We start from the raw sequence: 24,504 nt of genomic DNA on the forward strand, positions 1-24,504 counted from the left end.
TAGCATACGGGTGTATGTGGCATCTAGTTTTCTTTCTAATCTTTTGGTGAGTGTCCAGGTTGTAGCACCGTAAACAAGGACAGATTCTACCACTGCCCTGAAGAACTGCCTTTTCAGTGTTAATTCTGTTGTAGTTAAAGTAAACATTAATCAATTTATTTATTTTTATTTTTTTATAAAATTTAAACTTTCATATTAAATAAAAAAATATTTTTAAATTTATAAAAAGTTTTCAGCAGTCATTTATCTCCCCCTGTTCCAAACTGGAAAACGAAAAAGACCTAAAATGTACAAGTGCCTAAAATTCATATTGACCAATTTATCGTTTGCATATCTTTACCAAGTCCAGAATTTGTCTTCCTACAAAATTCGAGAATCTCCATTAAATTTTTGGAGGGCTATTCTGTGCAAGTGATTCTTATGATGAGCGAGTTACATGGGTAAAATTTCAAAGTCTGCGATTAGGCTTTTTGTAAAGCTCATTTACTATATGATTATTTGGTGCTACTTTGGAATAAGAACAAAAATAGAAATATTGAATTTCAATTAAAGCTAATGGTATCTACTTAGTTGTGTCGAAATTAGTAAAATATCCCAAAAGTTACGAAAAACGATAAGGTAGGGAATTAATTATTAATGAAAATAGTTTTTGAAAAAAAAAAAAAAAAAGTTCGCATGATAGCAGGGAAAGTAACTAGAGTCTGTCTTATTCCAATTCCTGAAAACACTTAGGTGAATTTCATGCTTATTTGAACAGTTATTTTTATATTTAAAAAAATCCAAAACAAAAATAAAAAAAATATGTCTATTATGATCGTTTTGTTATCTATTATGTTTTTGTTTTAATAAATTCTGCGTTATTAACATTCCAAATTGGGAGTTACCTCTCTTGTGTTTACAATACATGTTTAAAACAAATATGGCCGATCCCTGCATCATGAAACTACATGGATGCTTTTACATTATTGGGACAAGATTTTGTAATCGATAAATTGAGTTTTCAGAAAAAAAAAACACAATGGTTTTAACTGATTTTTTCGCCAATTCTAATAAATTACAATGGTAGCTTCCAAATTATGCAGTCGAAATTATTTGAATATTAAAGAATTATTAAAAAGAAAAAACTTTAATCATGTTAGCAAGTGAAAAATTGCCACCATCTTTGTTTAATTCAAACGGAAAATTACCTCCCTGTTGAACTCTGTGTTTTACGATCGTTTTCAAATTCTATCTTTTATTTTCTTTAACAAGAAAAATGTGCTACCTTATCAATTTTCGTAATTTTTGGGATATAATCTTACAAGGAATATGTAGATACCATTGAATATAATCTTACACAGAATATGTAGATACCATTGAATATAATCTTACAAGGAATATGTAGATACCATTGAATATAATCTTACAAGGAATATGTAGATACCATTGAATATAATCTTACAAGGAATATGTAGATACCATTGTTTTCATGTGATTTTTTTTATGATTTCTGAAAATCTTGTCCCAATTCTGTAGAAGCGCCACTACATGTTTTGTGTAATGCTGTAATATTTAACTAATTGCAACATGGCAATTAAATAGATAACATCGGTTTTTAATGAAAATGTAATTTATCCCCTTTTGCTCTTATTTTGAAGAAGCACCAAATATTTTATACGTGTTTGTATGCGTGTGGTATTATTGCAGATTAACCCCCCTCCCCTTCTCCATCCAAATCATTATCTCTCCTCAGTGCAGACAGGTCCACTATCCTCACTGACAAAGACGTGATCCTGAGAAGATGGGCGGAGCATTTTAAAAGTGTACTAAACCGTTCCTCTACCATCAGTGATGAGGCTATTGCCCACTTCCCCCAAATTATTGTAAACGAGGAATTGCATGAACTCCCAAACCTCGAAGAGACTGAGAAAGCAATCTGCCTGTTGTCCACTGGGAAAGCGCCTGGCTCAGATTCTATTCCAGCTGAGACATATAAAGAGGGCAGCAAAACTCCATCAGCTTTTCTACATCATCTGGCAGAAGGACGTACTTCCCCAAGACTCCAAAGATGCCTCCACCATACATCTATACAAGCATAAAGGTAACAACCAGGCTTGCGACACCCACCAGGGAATATCCCTGCTATGCATTGCAGGCAAGGTACTGGCCAGAGTAATGCTGGACAGGCTCATAGTTCATCTGAAAAAAGACCTCTTGCCAGAGAGCCAATGTGGATTCCGTAAGGATCGTGGTACTATTGATATGGTGTTTGCTGCCATGCAGCTCCAAGAAAAGAGCCAAGAACAAAATGTAGACCTTTACTCCACGTATGTTGATCTGACCAAAACCTTTGACAATGTAAGCAGAGAAGGTCTCTCGAGAATAATGGCAAAGTATGGGTGTCCGAGAAAATTCATTGCCATCATACGTCAGTTCCATGATAGAATGATGGGCAGAGTGCAAGATTGTGGGGAGACCTTTGTCCACCCTGTTCAGCCTCATATTCTCTGCGATGCATGCTGACAGATGCCTTCGGAGATGCTGATGTGGGCATTGGAATCAGATACAGATTTGACTGATCAATCTTCAACCTCAGGAGACTACAAGCAAAATTTAGGGTTGCATCAGACACTGTAAATGATCTTCTGTTTGCTGATGACTGTGCCCTTAACGCTACCTCTGAGGCAGGCATACAACACAGTGCAAACATATTCTCAGAGGTTTGTGAAAATTTTGGTCTCACAATCAATACCAAGAAGACTATGGTGATGCAATCAGCCTGTTCCGGGAAAACCATATGCAAAACCTAACATTTCAATCGGGGGACAAAGACTCAATGTGATATTCGTTTTTAGCATACCAGAAAATCTCTTCAAGTCGTGATTGTTAAGGTGGAAAGGAAGTACCTTTTATTTTCATAGTATTTTCAAGTTAAAGTCAATTTTTACGATATTTTAATTGATTACTAAGTAATCAATTAAAATATGTAATTTTTATTTGATTAAATAATTCGAAATTAGAAAAATGATTTAATTAAATTATTTTTACTGTGCAGTTTATATCAGTTGGAGATAAGTCAAACTTTAATAACAAACAAAACATTGTTAATGACCGTTTTTGTAAAAAAAAAAAAAAGTAGTAACAGGGAGAACCAAGACAAATTTAGATATGAGGTCCATTTTTGATGTAGAGAAAATCCAGCTTCAAAAATATAGCATATGAATTGGAATAAAAATGAAATGGTAATTCGGAAGTTTAATTTATTGTTCTAAGGGTGGTAACTCTGTTGTTGGGATTGTACTAAAGTAGTCCAAAAATCATTTTTTCTTACAATTCTTAATAAAATAGTTACCTCCCTTTGAACAATAAGTTAAGCTTTCGAATTGCCAATAAAAACTGCCTCAGCCAGAACTTTGTCTTATGCAGAAGAGGAACCGTGCTGAAATAACTTTATTTAGAAACCCGTTCTTAACATAGGGAGGAAGAGTTTTTTCTCCTTTTTTTTTTTATAACTATTCTGTACTTTCACCTAACAGATAATAAACAAAAGATACTGTAGAAATTGAATTTAATTTGAAAAATCTATCTAAAAAATAAATAAAGCACGATCCGTATTTTGTATAACTACCAAGAATTGTTTTTTTTTTTTTTTTTTGTCAAATGTGTCAGGGTGTTCACATGTAATCGCCTAAAAAGTAGAATCCCCTCCTTTTTAGAGGGTACTTAACGGATGCTGTTAATTTCCCATATCTACGCTTTTACATTATTTAATTTAAATCAGTATTATTAATTTTAAGTCAAGTTAAAATTCAAAAGTAAGGGATGAAAAAGTTAATGACAATTCCGCGTAAACATAGCAACGACAATAACAGCAGCATAAACAAACAACAAAAAAAGTTAGCGCTTTTTATTTTAGTGTAGGAAAATAAATAAAAATGACCTATCATTCTTGTAAATCAACATTTATGTACCTTTTAAAAATATATACTTATTAAAAATATATAAACTCTACACTTTGGCAACATTGCAGGAAGGAAAGCAACAGGCACGTTCTTTTTCATTCTGGGTGACTTCTCGAACTTCGCTCACTGGACATTTTTTTTATTTCTTTTTAAATACGATGAAAATAAAATATATGAAAGAAAGAAAAACGAATAACACACATAATTATAGTAATCGAATTAAAATAAAGACCAGACATACCTTTTAGAAGGAAATCACTTTTAATAGCGGTTAATGGAAATTCGAGTTTCGAAAGTCAAGACCCAAAACTCTGACATTCTTTTGGTTGAAAGAAAACGGGCAAAAATCCGAAATGCACCAACCGAAAAACGAAACTGTTTTATCCTGTGTGTGTGTGTGTGTGTGTGTGTGTGTGTGTGATTCTCGCGGCTTTGTGACTTACAGTTTGAATTAAAGCAAAAGAATAAATTATTTATTGAGATAAAAAAATGCGATGAATTAAAACGAAATTTTAAAAATCTTTTAAAAAAAAATCATGTAATTACGAAATTAAATCCACCAGAGTGCATTTTGATCTCTTCTTAAACATGCCAGTCATTTCCATCGTTTGTTTGATAATTAAAAGAAAGAAAGAACTTTGTAATCCGTTGAAATTTTGACAATGACAGAAATTTGTAAACATTTCAACAACTGTTGAATAGAAAGTAATTTAAAGTGCCTTAAAATTCTTAGCACATCTTTATGTTTGAAGATATCGACATTTTTCAAAGCTATTTATATTTCCACATTTTATTAATGAAAATTATTAAAACAACAATACGTTAACAGCTACTATTCATAATTTTATGATAATTTGGTTCGACTGATAAATGATCTAACGATATGGCACATATTAAAATTAAATTTTTCAAAATGCTATTTAAAAACTAATTTGGTTAAAAATAAAAATAAAACAACATAAAATAGAGGAGGTGAAAACAATCTATCTATATATCTGTATGTGTGTGTGCGTGTGTGTGTGTGTGTGTCTGCGTGTCTGTGTACATTTTCCTTCGCAATAACTCTGTTAACTTTCAGTCTACAGACTCGAAATTTGATACACAGGGTACTGAGATTTAGGAAAATCTACGTGATCGGTTTTCGGCCAGAAATTTGGCTGTTAAGGGCCCAAAGTTCAACGATTTGCCCTTTGAGAACTCTACCAAACTCCTCCAACAATTTTGGGTCTAAACACTTGAAATTTTAGATATAGGTTCCTTGGACATGGATCTAACTTAATAACTTGATTTGAGCCCAAAACAATAAATGTTAAGGGGTCATAATAAGGGTCAAAGTTAAAAAAAATTGACCGTTTCTTTTTTCTTCTCGGCATACACCTCCAAACACCCGGGCAACGCCGGGCACCCATGCTAGTATATCTATAAAAGTGAAATTGTGTGTGTGTGTGTGTGTGTGTGTGTGCATTTCCCTACCAAATAACTTTGTCAATTTTCAGTCTACAGACTCGAGATTTGACATAAGGGGTATTGAGATTTTAGGAAATCTTTTTAATCGGTTTTCGGCCAGAAATTTGGCTGTCAAAGAGTCAAAGTTCAACGACTGGACATTTGAAAACTCTACTAAACTCCTCCGCCAATTTTGGATTTAACTACTTGAAATTTTAGATGTAGGTTACTTGATGATGGATCAAACATTTTAATTTGATTTGAGTCCAAAACAATAAATGTTAAGGGGGCAAAATTGGGGGCAAAATTTTTTAAAAAATTGACCTCTTCGGTCTCTACCAAGTTACTCAGTCAATTTTTGGTCTCAACATTTGAAATTTTACATAAAGTGTATTCAGGCATAGGGCAAGCTTTTTAATAGGTTTTTGGCCGAAAATTTGGCTGCCAAGGGGTCCAAGTTCAAAAGATTTGACCTTTGCGGTCTCCAGCAAACTATTCAGCCAATTTTGGGTCTAAACATTTCAAATTTTACATAAAGGGTATTCAGACATGCAACAACCTTTTTAATCAGTTTTTGGGCGAAAATTTGACTGCCATGAGGTCAAAGTTGGAAGAGTTGACCTTTGCAGACTCTACTAAACTGCTCTGCCAATTTTGGGTCTAAACACTTGAAATTTTATATGTAGGTTACCTTGACATGAGACAAACTTTTTAATATGTATATATACATATGCACATAAAGTTATGAGCAGTACATATGGCCCGAACAAACTGAACTGCTAGTAATGAATACTAAAGGACTAATTAGGGCATAATCATATTGATACACCAGTAGACAAGTTCCCATTAGATCACCAAAGTTAAGCAACATTGATTCTGGTTAGTACTAAAATGGGTGTTGTTTAGTTCTCTCGCACTGCAAGAACTTAGACACCAGGGTCGGAAAGTGGGATTGAGAAGTCTGCACCCCCCGAGGAGGGGCACTCTGACCCGCAAAATGTGCCTAGGCAACCCAGCATTCTTCGGTAAGGGTGCCTCAGGCTATTAGCAGTAAATTAACTCCTTCTCAAAGACAGAAACTAAATTCTGGGAGGGTGGACCTCCTAGAACTGCACAGAACTAAACTCTGCAAGTACTGTCTTGCTTCCCTGATAGCTGCACAATTGCTACTGTGGTACCGGTATTCAAGAATTCTGATGAAAGAACCAACCTGTTCAATTATCGCCCTTTCAGTCTCCTCCCCCTCTTTACTAAAATTTTTGAGTTGTTAATCAATCAAGCACCATCATCTTGTAAATTTCAATTTTCTTCTGACCAACACTATGGATATTGTATAAGGAGGGAGGTGGATTAGATATTAAAACAGTTATATATATTACATAGTGTGGTGCGGAGCTATTTTCTTATAATATCTCCTGTTATTAACGTATAAATTGCATGTATGTTTGTTTAGCCATGTAAACTGAGTCATGTTATATCAGAGAGTTATCATACGGGTATATATTACAGTTCATATTTACTTAAAGATATCATTTTTTTATAAGAAGAATAATATATGTTTCATACTTTTCTTTCTTCAAGAGTTCTTTTATTTTCACTGCTGAGCTTCGTGATAAAATATGAAATGACCAACACCATAACAAATTGAGACCTCTGTTCTTCCTTCTTTTGTGAAACCACAGAACAACACTTTATATTTTAAAAATATAAATTTATTTCAGTTGTCTCAAATGCTCTTCACAGGGTCTACATTTCTTGTTTACATATTTGTTCTATCCAGCCTCGCTTCCTGGCCATCTGTTCACTCCCATGACCAATCTCCAACTCTCCCATCTGTTCACTCTCATGATCAAACTCCAACTCTCTTCAACTGATTAAACTTCCCGACCTCCTGACCTCAGTTCCATTACGTCATCATTCATTTGCTATTAGGTTATTTTGTTTATATTTAACCTAGCTAATTTATATAAACATCTTCAGCTAAAAACCATTGCTATCTTTATTCTATAAACAATAAATAACTCCCAATATAAACTATTTTCAGAATATCATTGAATAAAAAGATAAATAGATAGATAGACAGATAGATTGATAATAACTAATTAACTTTTAACAAGTTAAACTATTCAACATGGATTTAGGCATGCGCTGGATAAAAATAGGGGAAGGTAGGGCTGTAGCATTTAATATATCAAAAGCCTTTGACAAAGTCTAGCCTGAAAGGCTTTTTATGAAAATTAAGTCATATGGCATTTCTGGGAAAATGCTTAACATAATCAGATCATTCCTAGACAAGATAAAATCCAGGTTGTTCTCAACGGGCGTACATCTAAACAACATTATATTAATGCAGGTGTGAAACCAGGCTCTATAATAGACATGAGAGAAAAATAAATGTACATATATGTAAAACAATGGCAGAAATCTTAAAATTGACCTTCAGTCTGTAACAGTGGATTTCAACATTTAATATAAGATTTTCCTTAAACAACCTTCTCAACTAATGATTGCCATGACAAATAACACTCTACCTGAGAGCTCATCCTCCAAACTCTTCAGTTTAACATTCACAGGCAACATGAATTGGAACAAAAACATTCGGAACATTGCCAAGACTGCTGCAAAAAAAAAAAGATGGGTTCCCTATACTGTACTAGCAAATTACTCAAATCAGAGAGTATCCTAAATCATTATAAAGTCATTGTCCGCCCATGCATGGGGTATTGTTGCCACATCTGGGCTGGTGCATTTACTGCTAGTCTCTCATTCTTAGACAGGGCCCAAAAAAGAGTCTAAAACCTAACAGGTTCTGCACTATCAGCCAAGCTACAACCCCTGTCTCATCATTGTAATGTCGCATCTCTGTGTCTGTTTTACAAGTGCTTTAATAGAATGTATTCTAATGAACTAGCAGCACTTGTGCCCCCTTAACGTACATGCTCCCAACTAACCAGACAAGCAGCAAAATTCCATCCCTTCACCGACGAGGTCCCTAGATACCGGAAAGCCTTCTACTTTAATTAATAGTTTCTTGCCTTATACTGTTAGATTTTGGAATTCCCTTCCTGTTTCCTAGTTCTCTTACAGTACTAACCTGCAGAAGTTTAAATGTAATGTGAACAGACATCTTGCTGATCGACTCCTTATATGATCCTAGGTAGTAGTCCCTTACGTTCCAAGTGGCAATATGTTTTGTTTGAGGTGGAAAAGAGTAAGAATAAAAAAATGTATATATTAAAAAAAAAATCTTCAAACTATTCCTGAACTGAGAAGGGCCACTACAGTAAAAATCCGAGACAATATCAAAAGTTATCGACAATTTTACACATTTGTGTATTCATTTTTTGCAAACTGCTATCTTCATCTTCATAGTTGTTGTTTCACCACGTTTTTTTTTTTTTTTTACATGGGGGTCACCACTTATCAAGGCCCGAAGGCCACTCAGGGATAAGGGTTATTGCGTGTACAGTAATCAATGAGATAGTATTGTAGTAATCATTAGTATTGGGGGTTTTGATAGAGTGTCTTACTTAAGGGGGCAGTTTGTCAGGAGTTTGTTTATGTTGGACTTGAAGACATCCAAGTTGTAGTCAGGTGGGAAACAGGCAAGCGGCAGAGAGTTCCACTGGCGTGCAGTTCTAAGAAAGGAGCTTTGCTCATGGAATCTATGTTTGGATTTAGGCACAGATAAAGAGTGGGGAAAATTATTGACAGTAGTTTCAGCCAGACGGGTGTTTCTCGTGAAAGATTAGCGAGGGGGGACGAGGGATTGGAGCTCAGACGAGCACCTCGCCCAACCCATCCTCTGGCCTTCTTCAGGTGATTAGTAGTGGTATAGTTAATAGAAGTGTTGAGTCTCTACGGTTCCAGGTGAGGATTGTCTGAAGATAGCAGTTTAAATCCTACCCAAAGCAAGCCAGAGGATTAGTTGGCCAAAGCATGGTGAGACCAAAACAACTATGGAAGGCAGTTAAGAGACTCAGCATTCCTATCCCATTGCAGTTAACCACTTGAAGAAGGCCAAAGGATGAGTTGGCTGAAATGTGGCGAAACAACAACTATGAAGGAGGATAACAGTCCGCAAAAAATAAATGCACAAATTATGAAGCCTCATCTCAAAAGGATTCCAAACATAAAAATATTATATAAATTTTACACATAATAATCAGGCGTGTAAGCAGCTGTCCGCATGTTTAAATTAAATTAGTGGGGAAATTACACGTCAGTAGTTATTTTCTGATTTTGCTCACCCGTTCAGCTAATCACTTGTCATTTAACCAGTCATTAACCTGTTCAAGTGCTGCTATGTCATTTGACCAGGTATTCAGCTCTTAGTAATTATGGTCAAGCTTAGTAATTATGCTATTTAGGATGAGGACTTTGTTATAATCAGTGAATGTATAGAATTACATCTATTACTTACATCCGAGCAGTTGTCTCCCTTTATATATTTTTGTATTTTTTAAAATTTCGGTACTTGTACAGTTTAATCAAAACATTAAAAAAATGAAAATATCGAAAAAAGGTTATATTATATGTATTCGTTATGGAACGAAGTTCTCCGAAAAAAAATTTCACTTGATTTCATCAAGTAGTTTTTATCTTACAGCGAAAAAACAATTTGTTATGATACCGAGCAAAAGGTTCGATTTTTAGGAAGAAAAGCTGGTTATAAAGATGGGGAGGGAGTGTCGGCACTTTAACTGGAGTTATCTCCTCGTGGCGTGTTCAACAAATTTCATAATTGCTGACTTCAACACGCTCTCATAAAAACGTGTTTTTCTGCTGTAAGATAAAAACTACTTGATCAAATTAAATGAAATTTTTTTTTTTGAGATCTTCAGTCCAAAACGGATACGTACAATATAACCTTTTTTCGATATTTTCATTTTTTTAATGTGTTGATTAAACTGTACAAGTACCAAATTTTTTTTTTCTTCTTATTTTGGTTCACCCCCAAATAAGATACATTCTGTCTGAGATTATTAGAATTTATGTCCCCCCCCCCTCCTTTCTCATTGATGACTGGCAAGATTTCTAATTCTTGCTCCCTTAGAGGTCATGTAAAGCAGCTTATAAAAACCCATGAATGAGTGCCCCCTGCCTCTTTTTCATCCTTTTTTATTCCAGCAGCAGGACACGGCTCAAGCTTAGTGAGACATGCCCAAGATGGCAGTCACAGAAAACCAGTCCACTTCCTACCATTACCGACCTGAACTGAAGACTATTTTCTGACAAGTTCAAGATTGCCAGTTACAAGTTAACCATCATTTATCTCCAAATTCCTGCTGAAACCACTGTCAATAATTTTCCCCATTCTTTATCTGTGCCTAAATCAAAAGGTAGATTCCATGAACAAAGCTTCTCTCTTAGAAGTGCACGACTGTGGAACTCTCTTCCATTTGCCTGTTTCCCACCTGACCACAACTTGGATGTCTTCAAGTCCAACATAAACAAATTCCTGATAAACCGCCCCCTTAAGTAAATACTTTATCAAATCTCCATTACTAACAAATACTACGATATTATCCCATTGATTACTGTACACACAATAACCCTTATCCCTGAGTGGCTTCCGGGCCTTGATAAGTGGTGACTACCATGTTAAAAAAAAAAGAAAAAAAAGTTCATCACAAAAGGAACCAGAATTAAGGGACGTTCATGTGTACAACAATACAAAATGGAATTCTCATAACGAAAATTTGATTTGCCAACTTAAATGCCATTTAAGTAAAACTTTGAAAATCTAATGGCAACTGTCTATTCGAGTATGCCTCCCTCGGTTTCATTTTACTTCAGTCAAAGTTCTCAGAAATTAAGGGGCCGCTTCCTGGGGCTAACACTTGATCTATATATGAGATATAGATATTTGAATATTCCATTAAAGTTTTCCTTTATCTGTCAAATACTAAGTTAGTAAAGGAGTCGAGAACATAATTTTACATATGTTTTACTGTAACTCTCTTTTGGTGTCTTGGTTTTGCTGGATTTCAGGACAAGAATTCATCTACTCTGGTGGAGTATCTGGCTTCATACTGTTACTTGAGGTAACATCACTTGAAGAAGGTTCATCATTGCTTGCAAAAGCCATTGTACGTTAGCCATACCAAGGATATCTTATTTGGATCACGAATACTATGTAATTTGAATATTTAGTCAGAGTTTACTTGTAAGGAAAGATATCCTCATGCCAGGTTGTCCTGATAAATCTCTGTACATGAGTAAGAAGTGTGAGAATCGTATTATTTAACTACCCCAAACCTAACACAGTGGCAAGGGAAGTTGGAACAAGGTAAATGTTAGCTCTGTTGTGGATTTCGATTAAAACTTTTTATTGAAGGAAAAATTTGTCTCTTTATTCATTCCCGATAAATCAAAGCCACAATTTTTTTTTCATTTTCATTCTTTTAATTAAAGACGAATGTATGTGTTGAACTAGATGGCAGAACAATAAAATTGTTGTCCTAGAAAAGATGATATGATTTCATTTCCGTTTGATAAAAACCAGTTTTCCTTTGGTGTTGCAGACCATCTATTAGTTGGTCAGTTGTGTACAAATCCCAAGAGTGATAGGAGCCTTCTATCATGTCTGAAAGTGACACAATGTTCAACGAGAAAGATCGGAGATGCGCCACTTTACAACTCATGCTCTCTACTGATCCAAATTATGACAACAGGATCATTATCAGCACCCTCAAAATGCATTGCTGACAGGGACTTGCCAGAGTGATGAAAACAAAGTTTCCAACCACGATTAGGTCTTTGGTGTGGTTTCAAGTAAAGGTCACATCATGCCATCTCACATCTTCAAAGTTGGCTTGAAAGTCATCACCAATTGTGAAATTGAAGAAAAAAAAAAACTGATTTGATTTTGGCGTGTAAAACTTTATATACAGGTTTTCTCGAATGTTCCAACTTGTTTACTGTATTCATGCGCGAGGGAGCATAACATAGTTCCTTTCTTTTATGTGTACGGTGGTCGTATCATGTTCTTACACGTTTTTCATATGCGTGGGTGTATTAAAGTGGTGATCGCTATGAAATGTTTTTGCTAGGCAGTTATTCTGCCCAGGCATTGTGATTGCTACAAAATTACTGTACAGTCTATCTTTGAACTTTTGAGTACATTCCTTTGAATTTATTGAATTTGATGATACGCATTATTTTGGGAGTACTCGTCCTTAAATTATTACATATTAATGGTAGTCGTTTGTTGAAGTGACGTTTATAATTTATGAACTAATTTGTTTTTTTGAAAGTGTGCTGTTTTTGTTACTTGGCATTTTTTTGTTTTTGAATACACGCAAAGGAATAATTTGCAACCTATTTTGTAAGTGAAATCTTTTCTTCATTTTAAGTAAGACCTCCTTAAACTTTATTTATTTATTCCCCTCGCCCCTTATTTTATCCTTGTATTGTTTATGCGGGCTCTCGTTTCTCATCAAATTTATCTGCAAATGGATAAATTTCCAGCACTAGCACAAAAGAAAATACATAATTATATAACTGCTGCAACTAAGAAAGAAATAGATGACTTGTTCGGTTAATTATAAATTACGGCTTATGAGAACAATAAAAGCATATTCTTTTTTCAAACATAATTTAATCCCAGAACTAAAGTTGCTTTAACGTGTATTTTGTGCTATTAAAGTATGTAGGAAAGAAGCTTTAGGGAAACAAACGTTTATAAAGTCACATTTCAATAGATTTATGTGAACAGTAATTTTAATGTTTTTAAAAAGTAATTCTCCCTAAAATAAATAAATAAATAAATAAATAAATAAAACGAAATAACTTAGTAAATATAATTTCCAGTTCGATTTTTTATATCAACTTTCAATTCCAAACATGTCAAGATTTGTTTTGCTAATGGGAGATAACTCTAAGTTGCTATGGAATCGGTCATCATTTCACAATGAGAGAGAGAGAGAGAGAGAGAGAGAGAGAGAGAGAGAGAGAGAGAGAGAGAGAGAGAGAGATTAACGGTCGATCTTTGGACGAGTATCTGGTCTCTTCCTTGTTAGAAAAGGAGAAATCCCTTTAGTTTTCGGTTCCTAACAAACCGGTAAACAGTGAACGGTCTACCATTTAGAAAGGGCTCGGAGGGTCTGACAAACATCTGTTTTCACTTTTAGTTCTTTTCACACCATGATGCAATAAAATTATTAAGTTTGTTTGTTAATAAGAATGATTCATTTAATTTTGTACATATTTCTTTATAAGACTGGAAAGAATAGTATTTGTATGCATGTGTTATGCCCCCCCCCCCTAAATCTTAAACATACTAGTGTGTATAGGTTCAATCAATAGGGGAATGTGAATTTGACATATCTATGCTAAAAGGGGTTTCAAAGTTAATTGGGGTTATTCAGTTATAAAAATGCTTTTAATTTGACTAGAATTTTAATGTGGTCAGAAAATGTACAACTTCTGTTGCCCTCTTGCATATCCCCGCCCCAACACTATCATCCTTACATACATTAGTAAAGCGGTTAAGAGATAAGGAAGAAAAGGAAAAGATGCAAGGGAGAATAGAAGAAAAGAAATATAAAAAGAAGCGAAAGAGGAAGAATGAAAAGGGGAAACCATAAATAATTTATTGGTGATGATTCTAAGACATGTCTTTCTCCTTCCTACTCGTCTCCCCCCCCCCATCACTTTCATCTCTCATCATAGCTTTTTTTACTTGGGAAGCTTTGAAAGTAGTATAGCAGCAGCAATAATAACAACAACAACAACAACAATAATAATAATAATAATAATAATAATAATAATAATAATAATAATAATAATAATAATAATAATACATGGGCAGTATCACTAGTAAGATACTCTGGACCGTTTATAGGGTGGACAAAAGAAGAACTGAGACAACTCGACCAGAAAACCAGGAAACTCATGACCATGCATAATGCACTACACCCAAAGGACGATATTGACAGACTCTACGTGAAAAGGAAAGACGGTGGGAGGGGACTGATCTCTATAGAAGACTGTGTGAAGGACACGACAAAAGAACTAGAAAAATACATAATGCAAAACACTGAAAGAATAATTATGGCAGCGAGAGACACTGAAAAAAACAAAACAGAAAGCAGAGAGACAAACGACAAAACGAGAAAAGAGAAGTGGGAAGAGAAACAACTCCACGGAAGATTCATAAGAATGACAAAAGATGAGAATAACGAAAACACCTGGACATGGATGCGAAAAGGACATATAAACCGAGAAACTGAATCTCTAATAACTGCAGCACAAGATAACTCGATAAGAACCAACCATATCAAAGCAAGGATCGATAAAACACAAGAAAACAGCAAATGCAGACTCTGTGGACAAAGAGACGAAAGGATAAACCATATAGTAAACGAATGCAGCAAACTTGCCCAAAAGGAATACAAAAACAGGCATGACTAAATGGGGAGGGTGGTATACTGGGAATTGTGTAAACGACTGCATTTTGAGCATACAGACAAATCGTACAAGCATAAACCTGCAACAGCACTCGAAAACGAGAACCACAAAATCCTATGGGACATGGACATACAGACGGACAAACCCATCCAAGCAAGAAGACCAGATGTCGTAATAATTAACAAGAGAGAAAAATCCTGTCTAATCGTGGACTTTGCAGTTCCAGCTGATTACAGGGTGAGTATGAAAGAAAAGGAGAAACGAAGCAAATACACAGAGCTAGCCAGAGAGTTAAAAGGGATTTGAATGATGAAGAAAGTCCAAATAGTACCGATAATAGTAGGAGCACTAGGAACAATCCCAAAAAAACTTCGAAAAAAGAATGTCAAATTGGAATCAGAGGAATAACTGCAAAAGTACAACGACTAATGATAATGAAAACGACTGAAATATTAAGGAAAACCCTTGAATGTGGAGAATAATACAAGAAATATAACGAATAATCGTTACAGGGAATGAAGAACACCAAAACTGCATATTTACAAGTTCTACACCCCCCCATCATGCACTCCCCCCATTGTTTCATCACCGATGCCCCCTCCAAAAAATGATACCAAAGGGCCGAGAAGGGTCAATAAGGACTGAAAGACTGAGGAGCGAGCACCAATCAGACCTTGGCTGGACAAGCGCAAAGAGAACTGGGACCTTGGGGAGGCTGAGTGCCACTCAAATTCCAGCATAAACCAATGGCCACTACCAGCGAGAAATCAATGGTAAAATTTCTGTGGATGAATTGAAAGAGATAGAAAAATATTTGGAGTGTGTAGAAAAATTACTTGGAAGTAATGGGTAGAGTCATATGGAATGATTTTCTGGAACGGTGCTGACAAAGATGGTGTAGTAGTGAAATAAACTAATATTTAATTTTGTGGAGATTTAAGTGAAAAGGTGCATTTTTGTTTATTATGCTTGTTTATAATTAATGATTCCCATATTCCGTATTGTATTAAATTCTATACGAGGTCTTAACTCTCTCTCTCTCTCTCTCTCTCTCTCTCTCTCTCTCTCTCTCTCTCTCTCTCTCCATAAGCTATATGACGTCATCTGTTTCTATCAATTCTGATAGCCGAGTCAAACTAACTTTGAGTTGACTCCGACTGATCTTTAATTTCCTGTAATTTTTAACTAACCAAATTAGTAGGTTGGCTCACCTAATTTCAACAATAGTTACCTGCCTCCAAGAGTGGCTAAAACACAAGGTTAGTCATTGTGAGAATCCACCCACTTCCCTCTGACCAAAACGGCAGCAGTTTAGATGGGTAGAAAATAGTCTAAATTTACTTACCCCCTCTCTCCACAAGAGCAAAGTTAGACACAGGCAAAATTAAAATTTGCCTCAATTTAGAAGGATTTCTTCACTGACTGAGAACAGAAAAAAAAATGAAGTATAGCATCAGAACAGATACTACACTTTGAATTATTTGTTTGCACAAAATATAAAAATGTACAAATTAGACACTAGGCCATTGAAAGTGTGGGGAATTGAGTATCATTGATCATCCTTGGTTAATAGTAGTGTTGGAACAATTAATCGGAATTGGGAATCAGAAAAATCGGAACTTTTGAATCGATTCCAAAAACGATACTTTCTTTTTTTTTTTTTGCACAAATAGAGATGTATTTATTTAAAATAGAGATGTATTTATTTAATAAAGATTGTTTATTTCTAACATAAGATTAAGGGACACAGGACCAGGAATTTAATTTCCAGATTTAGCATTGACTTTCTGGGTTTCTTTTATTGGTAAATTATAGCAAATAAAGTAATTACTTAAGTGTTCGCTTCTTCTTATTCCCTTTGAAATGTTCTAATTTGTTTTAGCACCCAAGTGTTAGACGTCTATATGATGATACCTCTGACAGTTCACAGTTCTGGTGCTGCTTGATCCCATCGTTGTCTGGAGCAATCATTTCTGAAATAATTCATGTTTTGTTTTTTATTTTTTATTTTTTGAAAAATATAGATGAAAAACTTCAGATAAAATAAGTAGATGAAAATAGTTTTGAAATGCATCAAATTAAAAAAAAAAAGGAAATTATATCTACATTTCAAATTACCCCACTTCCCCGCCCCTTCCCCGTCCCTTCCTCAATTAGATTCTAACTTTTTAGACAATTATGTGTGAACAACCTGAAAAAAAAAAAACCCCAAAAAAAAAACCCCAATTATTTTAGAATTTCGAGTGGGGTGAATTGCACATATAAATTTATCATAATCCCTATTTCCCGGCCATTCAAACTTTTAAAGCGATTAATCAAATATTTTACAACTAACCTTTAATCTGACTGGCAATCGTAATCACTTTATTTTTCAAGTTACCACTCAGACTTAAGGTTAGTATTGTTTGTATTCTTAAAATGCTGTCTGATCCGAAACAGTTATTATTATTATTATTATTATTATTATTATTATTATTATTTTTTTTTTTTTTAATTATTGGAATCCTTTGAGATGAGTAATTTGTATATTTATTGATTTATTTGCGGACTGTTATTCTCATATTTATAGTTGTTGTTGTTTCACCACGTTTCAACCAACTATTCCTCTGGCCTTCTTCAGGTTGTTAACTGCGACTGGATATGCTGAATCTCTTAACTGTATCCTCAGTAATCACTGCCTTGCGATAATTGTTGTCATCTCACCATTAGCCAACTAATCTTCTGATCGGTTTAGGGTAGGATTGAAACCACTATCGTCACACAATGCTCACCTGGAACTGTAGAGATTCAATGCTATCCACTGCGCCACCAGCTCCGAAGGGCGATGAAGATGTGATTTTTAGTCTTATAAATCCCAGTTTTTTTTTTTATGGTCTTCCATCGTCGGGTCTGTACCGAATGGTCTAGTATTTTTTTGTTATTGGATCCTTTGAGATGAGTAATTTGTATCTTTATTTATTTGTGGACTGTTATCCTCATCTTCCTAGTTGTTGCTCCATGACATTTCGGCCAACTATTCCTAGTGGCCTTCATAAGGTGATTAACTGGTAATGAATGGGTAATTATTTTCGTTTTTACAAGTAAGTTTTTCAGACCGTTTAAATGTAATCGCCCGAAAAATGAACAATCACATTTTTATGTTCTAGTGAATAGGCATAGAAGTCTAATGATAACTTTATTTGTTTTACAACAAAAGTTATAATTGCAAATTGGTAAATAAATAAAAAAAACAAGCCACGATAATTTTTTCAAGTTTTTTTGGGTTTTTTTGTGCGTGTGTGTGTGGGGGGTATTATATATATTATAGGTAAGCATCTTAATCTACAAATTTGCCACCATGATGATGATGATGATGATGATCATCATCCCACTTACATCCCAATGAGTACAACTTGAAGACCTCCAATCTTTCGGCAACCATAATGCATCATTAAGAAATCTTCTATCAGTAAAAATTGTAAACAAGACATATCCACCATTTTGGAAATGGCAAAATGGCTCTGAAAATAATCAATGATGATTTATTTTTCATTAGATTATATTATGCATAGTTTTTGTTCACCACCTCCCTTCACAAAGAAAAAACAATAAAAATAGTGATTTCATCCAGAACTGCTCAACAAATGGATCATCAGATGCTCCTCCTCCATTAATCCCATGTGGAATTCTTTTCTGGATCTAAGCCAAAAGCCAAAAACGCCTAAGTCTGTAGCTACGAATGGCAGCATAAAAAGGAGTAGAGGCTTCAATTTTTAATGTCCAGGTTGCAGGTTCAAATCTTGAAAGAGACAATAAAATTACACCATCATTTATTATTTAAACATTTCTTTGATAATGACAATGTTGCTGATGAATAGATTGGAAAGAACAAAACATTTGGATGAAACACAGAAAATGCTTTGATGTTAATGTGGTTGTTTTAAATATCGATACTGTTGTTTGAATAATTCCATGAATTAGTTTGGGAATAAAAATAAATAATGGAAACTTATGAAATACAATGATCATCGTCAGGGGTAATTTTGTTAAAAGGATATATATATATATATATATATATATATATATATATATATATATATATGTGTGTGTGTGTGTGTGTGTGTTATTTGTTTTTTGTTTTTGCGATACGTTTTGAATGAATTCAATTATTTACGAAAGTGCATTTTTACTTAAATGCGAGCTGGGAATAATTTTCCCTTTAACCAACTTGGTACCCCCACATGGGGAGCGCCATATGTATTATTTTTAAAATATAATTATTCACTGACACGTGTTTCGCCATCTACAACTCATCAGAGTGGCTGAATCTAGCAAGATTCCCGATTTCAATATCTCACTAAATTCCGCACTCTGATGAGTTGTAGACGACGAAACACATGTAAGTGGATAATTATATTTTAAAAACAATATATATATATATATATATATATATATATATATATATATATATATATATATATTAGTGATGGGACGATTCCAATATTTTTTTCGATTCTGACACAATTACCGATTCTGTTCTAAATTCCTGATTCCAATCCTTTTAAACTTCTAAATATAGAATTTTTTTTTTTTTGGGAGGGGGGGGGGAGAAGATGACTCAGATTACCGAAAAAACAAAAAAGAACATGTAATATGTGCATAGAGTTTCACATGCGTAAAAATACACTTGCGGAAGTGATCTATAGATTTTAGTTTCATTGGTACTTTAAAATCAATAAATATTTATCTTTTCATCATTAACTAGCAAGGGGTACCCGGCGTTGCCCTGGTGTTTGGAGGTGTGTGGGGGGGGGTTAAAAAAAAAGTAAGTATGAGGATCGAACCCGAACCGTTGAGGCAAAGTTGTAAATTAAAGTGTGAAAAAAAAAAAAACATGCGACGTTAACGATTGCCCCAACACGAGATGCTAACGGAGACACGTTTGAATTTATTTAATTACTTGGATTTAGCAGGTGCTCGTTTTAATAAGTTAATGAGGTCAAGTTTGACTGCGGGATGGTATTCATTTACTGCTGAACGTTTTTTCCTCGGCCCCAAGATCTTATAGGCAAAAGACTAACCCACATGCGGTGAGCGACAAATATTGAATATTTATCTTCCCAAAATCGAGCAAATTAAATAGACAGACGAGCTTCATTGTTAACTGTGAGATATTACGATTTCTATGTGATATAAAAAGTTTTAAAAAGTTGTGAAGCGAGTGACCGCTTCTCTGAAAGAAACCTTTTGTAGACACATAAAAAAAGCGAACACACATACATACATACATACATACATTTTCGCTTTTATATTTATAGATATGAATCGTGGAAAATTAAGTTTTGAACAAAAGGAAACAAATAAACACAACAAAAAAATCGTTTTCGACATTGGAAAATGGGCACAGATTTTTCCATTTCTGATACCCCAAGAGTTCCAATCTTTTCAATTCTAATTAATCCTCTCAACACTAACATATAATAAGTAGAGTATGGAGTATTGCTGTCACATTTGGGCTGGTGCATCTGCTACTAGTCTCTCTCTCCTAGACAAGGTTCAAAAGAGAGTCACCAATCTGATAGGCCCTGAACTGGCATCTAAGCTTCAGCCTCTGTCCCATCGACGAAATGTTGTATCCCTCTGCCTGTTCTACAAGTATTTTAATGGTGAATGCTCTGACGAACTGCAGACACTTGTGCCCCCACGACGTAGACACCCTCGAAAAACCCGACAGGCAGCTAAATTCCACCCCCACACAGTAGAGATCCCTAGATGTAAAAGATCTTTCTACTCCAGTAGTTTCTTCCCCAGAACCACTAGACTCTGGAATTCCATTCCAGGTCCCTGCTTCCCCAACTGTACTGACATGCAGAAGTTCAAGTGTAACGTGAACTGACATCTTGCTGCCCAAATCCCAACATAGTGCCCCAGTAGTTGTTGCCCCTGATAGTAGCCCCCTACACCAAAGTGGCAATGTGCCTTGTTTAGGGTGAAAATGTAAAAAAAATAAAAATAAATAAATAAAAGAAATGCAGTAATAAGTAGTGATACATATTGATAAGTAATAAGATTATATCTCTAAAATCAAGAATAGGGTTAAAACTCCCAAGATTCATACTCGAATTGTCTGCAAGGATCTGTGGCTGATGGAATGAATATATACTACTGTGACCTTTGGAATATATGTCACTTGACGCCTCCATTCAGTCTCGAAAGACAAAGGATACCTCTGTCGGTGCTGCTACGTGTATAATTATGGGGCAAGCATTATGCAATCCCCAACCACACCTTTCCTGAATCGGCACTGTTTGATTCGACTGGCAAGGAAAAGTCCAAGACGACTGGAAACAATGCTGAGATAAGCAGAGAGCACATACAGCACTTGGAAGTCCCAAATGGTCACCCATTTAGTACTGACCATATATGTCATTAAATTAATATTATTATTACAGAAGGCCGTGATACTACCCCTGTGGATTAAATAAGAAGCTCCTTCAAAATTCCCTGAGGTCAACAGAAAAATTCCCAAGTTTGAGAAATGTATCTGAAGAAGGTCGGAGGTTACATCGACTGAAACGTTGTGAGAATAACACTGAAGAAGAGAACAGTAGTTTGAAGAATTCAAATAATGTGAAGTTCTGAAGAATATAAAAAAATATGCCAAAATTGTTTGCTTCTCATAGTTTTTGCGGGGGGGGGGGCGCTTGTTTTTCTTACATAAAAGATCATGCCAATAGAATAACAATGCTAAACTTTTGGTAACATCTGCACATTGACCTACATCTTCTTTTACTTTTTATAACATGTCTACTTACACAGAACTAAGGATTATAATAAATTTCCTATGCCATTAAAATTCAAAAAGACTGATGGAAGCAGGTGACACTTTCATTGATTTTTTTTTTTTAATTTTTGTAAAAAAAAAAAATCTTTCTTGAGGTTCACATCTTAAATCCATTGCTCTTTCTGCTTCTCATGAAATTGGTTCTTTCTATCTCTTTAAACACTTCCTCACACTTGAGGTTATTCTCTATCTCTACAAATTTACTATCAGACAATGTATGGAGGATTTTAGTTGATACATCTATAGAATATAAAACAACGAAATGGAAGTTTCATTCTATACTAATGAACAACTTTATTTGCTATCTTCGTTAGTAGCATGTAGATGCATACAAGAGATAAACAGGTTAGTAGGTTGAAGTGTTCTTGTGTAGAGATAAAATTAATGTAATGCCGGCTGGTTGAAGGAGAGAATAGTTCAGTCCACACGTGTTTATAGCTAGTAGTTGGTGGGGCAAAGGAAACCGATTACAGGAGAAAGAGAGAGCAAAGGTATTCAGTGTGTTGATGCGTTGTCAAGAGTCTGTATGTGTGTGTGTCGACGAGAGTAGTCCTGTAAAATGATAACGTTTGTGTGGGTTCAGCACGTGGAAATAAGTGGTAGTTTGAAGAGAGCCATAGCTAGCTCGTAGTACTCACGTTCAGCCTGGGGCAACGGCCCCAGGCTGATGTCTGCTGCCCGGCAGGGTCAAGATCGAAGAGAATTAATGGTCTCAGGTTTCATCTTTTATATACTCTGTCACATGATAGAGAGCTGACTTGTGATTGGACAAGCCAGGGAGATTTAAAATCTCGTTGAGAGAAGTAGCTCCTGCCTGTGATATAGCAGGTGTCGGCTGCTACACATCTTTATTCCATTTGAGGGTTCTTGATAAGGTGCAGAAATGTATCTGTAATACGACTGACCCCATTCTTTCTTTTTCTCTGCAACCTCTCTCTCTCTCAAAGACGTGATGTTGCTAGTCTCAATCTTTTTCTAAAATACTATTATATCATGTGTTCTTCAGTTGTCTGATGAATTCCCTGTTTCCTTTGTGTCAGCTCATTTGACATGTTGGTCTAGTGGTCTCCATCAATTCACTGTTTTTATACCTCATTGTAATACAGCTTCCTATTCCAGTAGCTTCTTTTCAAAAACTGGAGCTTGTGAAACTCTTTCCCTGTTGACTGTTTTTCCCTTTCCTATAACATTGATCTTTTCAAGACTAAGGTCAATAGTTGTTTCTTGTCATCTATATATTAATATGATAGCGTGTGTTATTTTCTGTATCACACTTACAGCCGGGTCACTTAATTATTATGTACTTCCATTTCTTGTAATAAATAATTTTACTAAGAATTCTTCATAATTTTGGTTTCAGTTTCGATTATAGCTGATGGCACTTAAGTCAACTATTTTTTTTTTCTTTTTAATAATTTTATCAAGAATTCTTCATAAGTCCTAGTTTCGGTTTTAATTATAGCTGAAGGAACTAAAGTTATATATATATATATATATATATATATATATATATATATATATATATATATATATATATATATATATATATATATATATTTATATATATATATATAAGTTTAGGATTTAGTTTCGATACAAACTGATGAACCCAAGTCATATAGATATATTTTTTATTTTTGAAATCGCAACTTTATAATATATAAAAATCGCTCGATAGAACATTAATTCTATAATAATATATACGAAATCTGCAAGAATTAAAATATCATATTTAAGCGTATTTTATGACCTGGCTAGCTTGGATAAATACTTTTGCAGTTTTAACAAAATAGCTACAATAATATCAGAGCGTCTCCATTCACGCTGAATATCTACAGAATACCAACATCAATATATTACATATGAATCAGTTTCCCGGTGAAATTTCCACAGGTTCTACTAGTAATTACAATTATCTTTTGTTCCTTAAGCTCTGTATATCAAATGGCTTCATGCTTTGTCTGGAGCGATTTCCATTAAAAAAAACACTACTGTTTGTAGAACTGAACTAGAATTGTTTTTCTGAGTGCACAAATTATTATTGATCAAATGGTTATTGAGATGTGCTATGGTTGTAATTCATTTTGCTGGTTCCAACAACGAACTCATTATGTTTCCTTTTTTTGTTTTTTGTAAACGTAGGTATTAAAACAGCAAAACCTTTTTGACCATCTTTACTGTTGCAAAAACAAAAATTCTTCTAATACTTTCTTGTTTCATACAAAATGATTACCACTGGAAAAAAGATCTAACCAGCACAACTTAATTTTGGCGCCTGTCTTGTTTATGAACTGAACATGTAGCAGACGAAATTGCAACATGCACAAGCAGGAGCGAATTCTCGTGGTTGGAAATTTTGAATACACTTCTTTCCTGGATTGTCCAATTATACGAAAAACAAAAAATAAATTAAAAAAAGGAAGAAGAATAAGGCAAAGTACCTCCGTTGTATTCAATAATGTTTGCTTGTATAAAATAATGCTCATATATATATATATATATATATATATATATATATATATATATATATATCAAATAAAAATTACAATTGAATTTACCAAAATGATCCAAGATGGTAAAACTAAAGTATATTATAAATATTAAAGAATTAATATTTATAATCTCAACCAAATTTATTTATTTTTCCATTTAGTGTTTTTTAATAACTCTTGCTGACATTTTCTTAAGTAATAACCTGTACATTTCAGCTGACCTCTTTTTTGCCTTATATTTTTTGCACCTTTTAACGTTATTTTGTCTGGGTCATTTTGACATTTGATTTTCTATTTTATATTTAATTCTATCACCATTTAATTTTTTTCTTTTTTTTCTTCTTCTTCACTGATTTTTCTTAATTACTTTTTGTCTCGGCACCGTGTC

General features: G+C 34.4%; 1 protein-coding gene across 7 annotated transcripts in view; it reads right to left on the reverse strand.

The window, feature by feature from the left end:
- LOC145278079 (uncharacterized) overlaps window positions 1-4,322 on the reverse strand; it is a 220,741-nt gene extending 216,419 nt beyond the window's left edge. For 4 of the 7 annotated variants that reach the window (XM_080130342.1, XM_080130343.1, XM_080130341.1 and 1 more), the window contains exon 1: window positions 4,183-4,322. The gene's annotated coding sequence lies outside the window, so the exon portion shown is untranslated. The remainder of the gene's footprint in view (window positions 1-4,182) is intronic. The other 3 variants (XM_080130339.1, XM_080130337.1, XM_080130338.1) reach the window with 1 other exon arrangement.
- Between the last annotated feature and the right edge of the window lie 20,182 nt (window positions 4,323-24,504).

Source organism: Euprymna scolopes, chromosome 6 (assembly GCF_053919585.1).
Source record: "Euprymna scolopes isolate OS-2025 chromosome 6, ASM5391958v1, whole genome shotgun sequence".
Lineage (NCBI taxonomy): Eukaryota > Metazoa > Mollusca > Cephalopoda > Sepiida > Sepiolidae > Euprymna > Euprymna scolopes.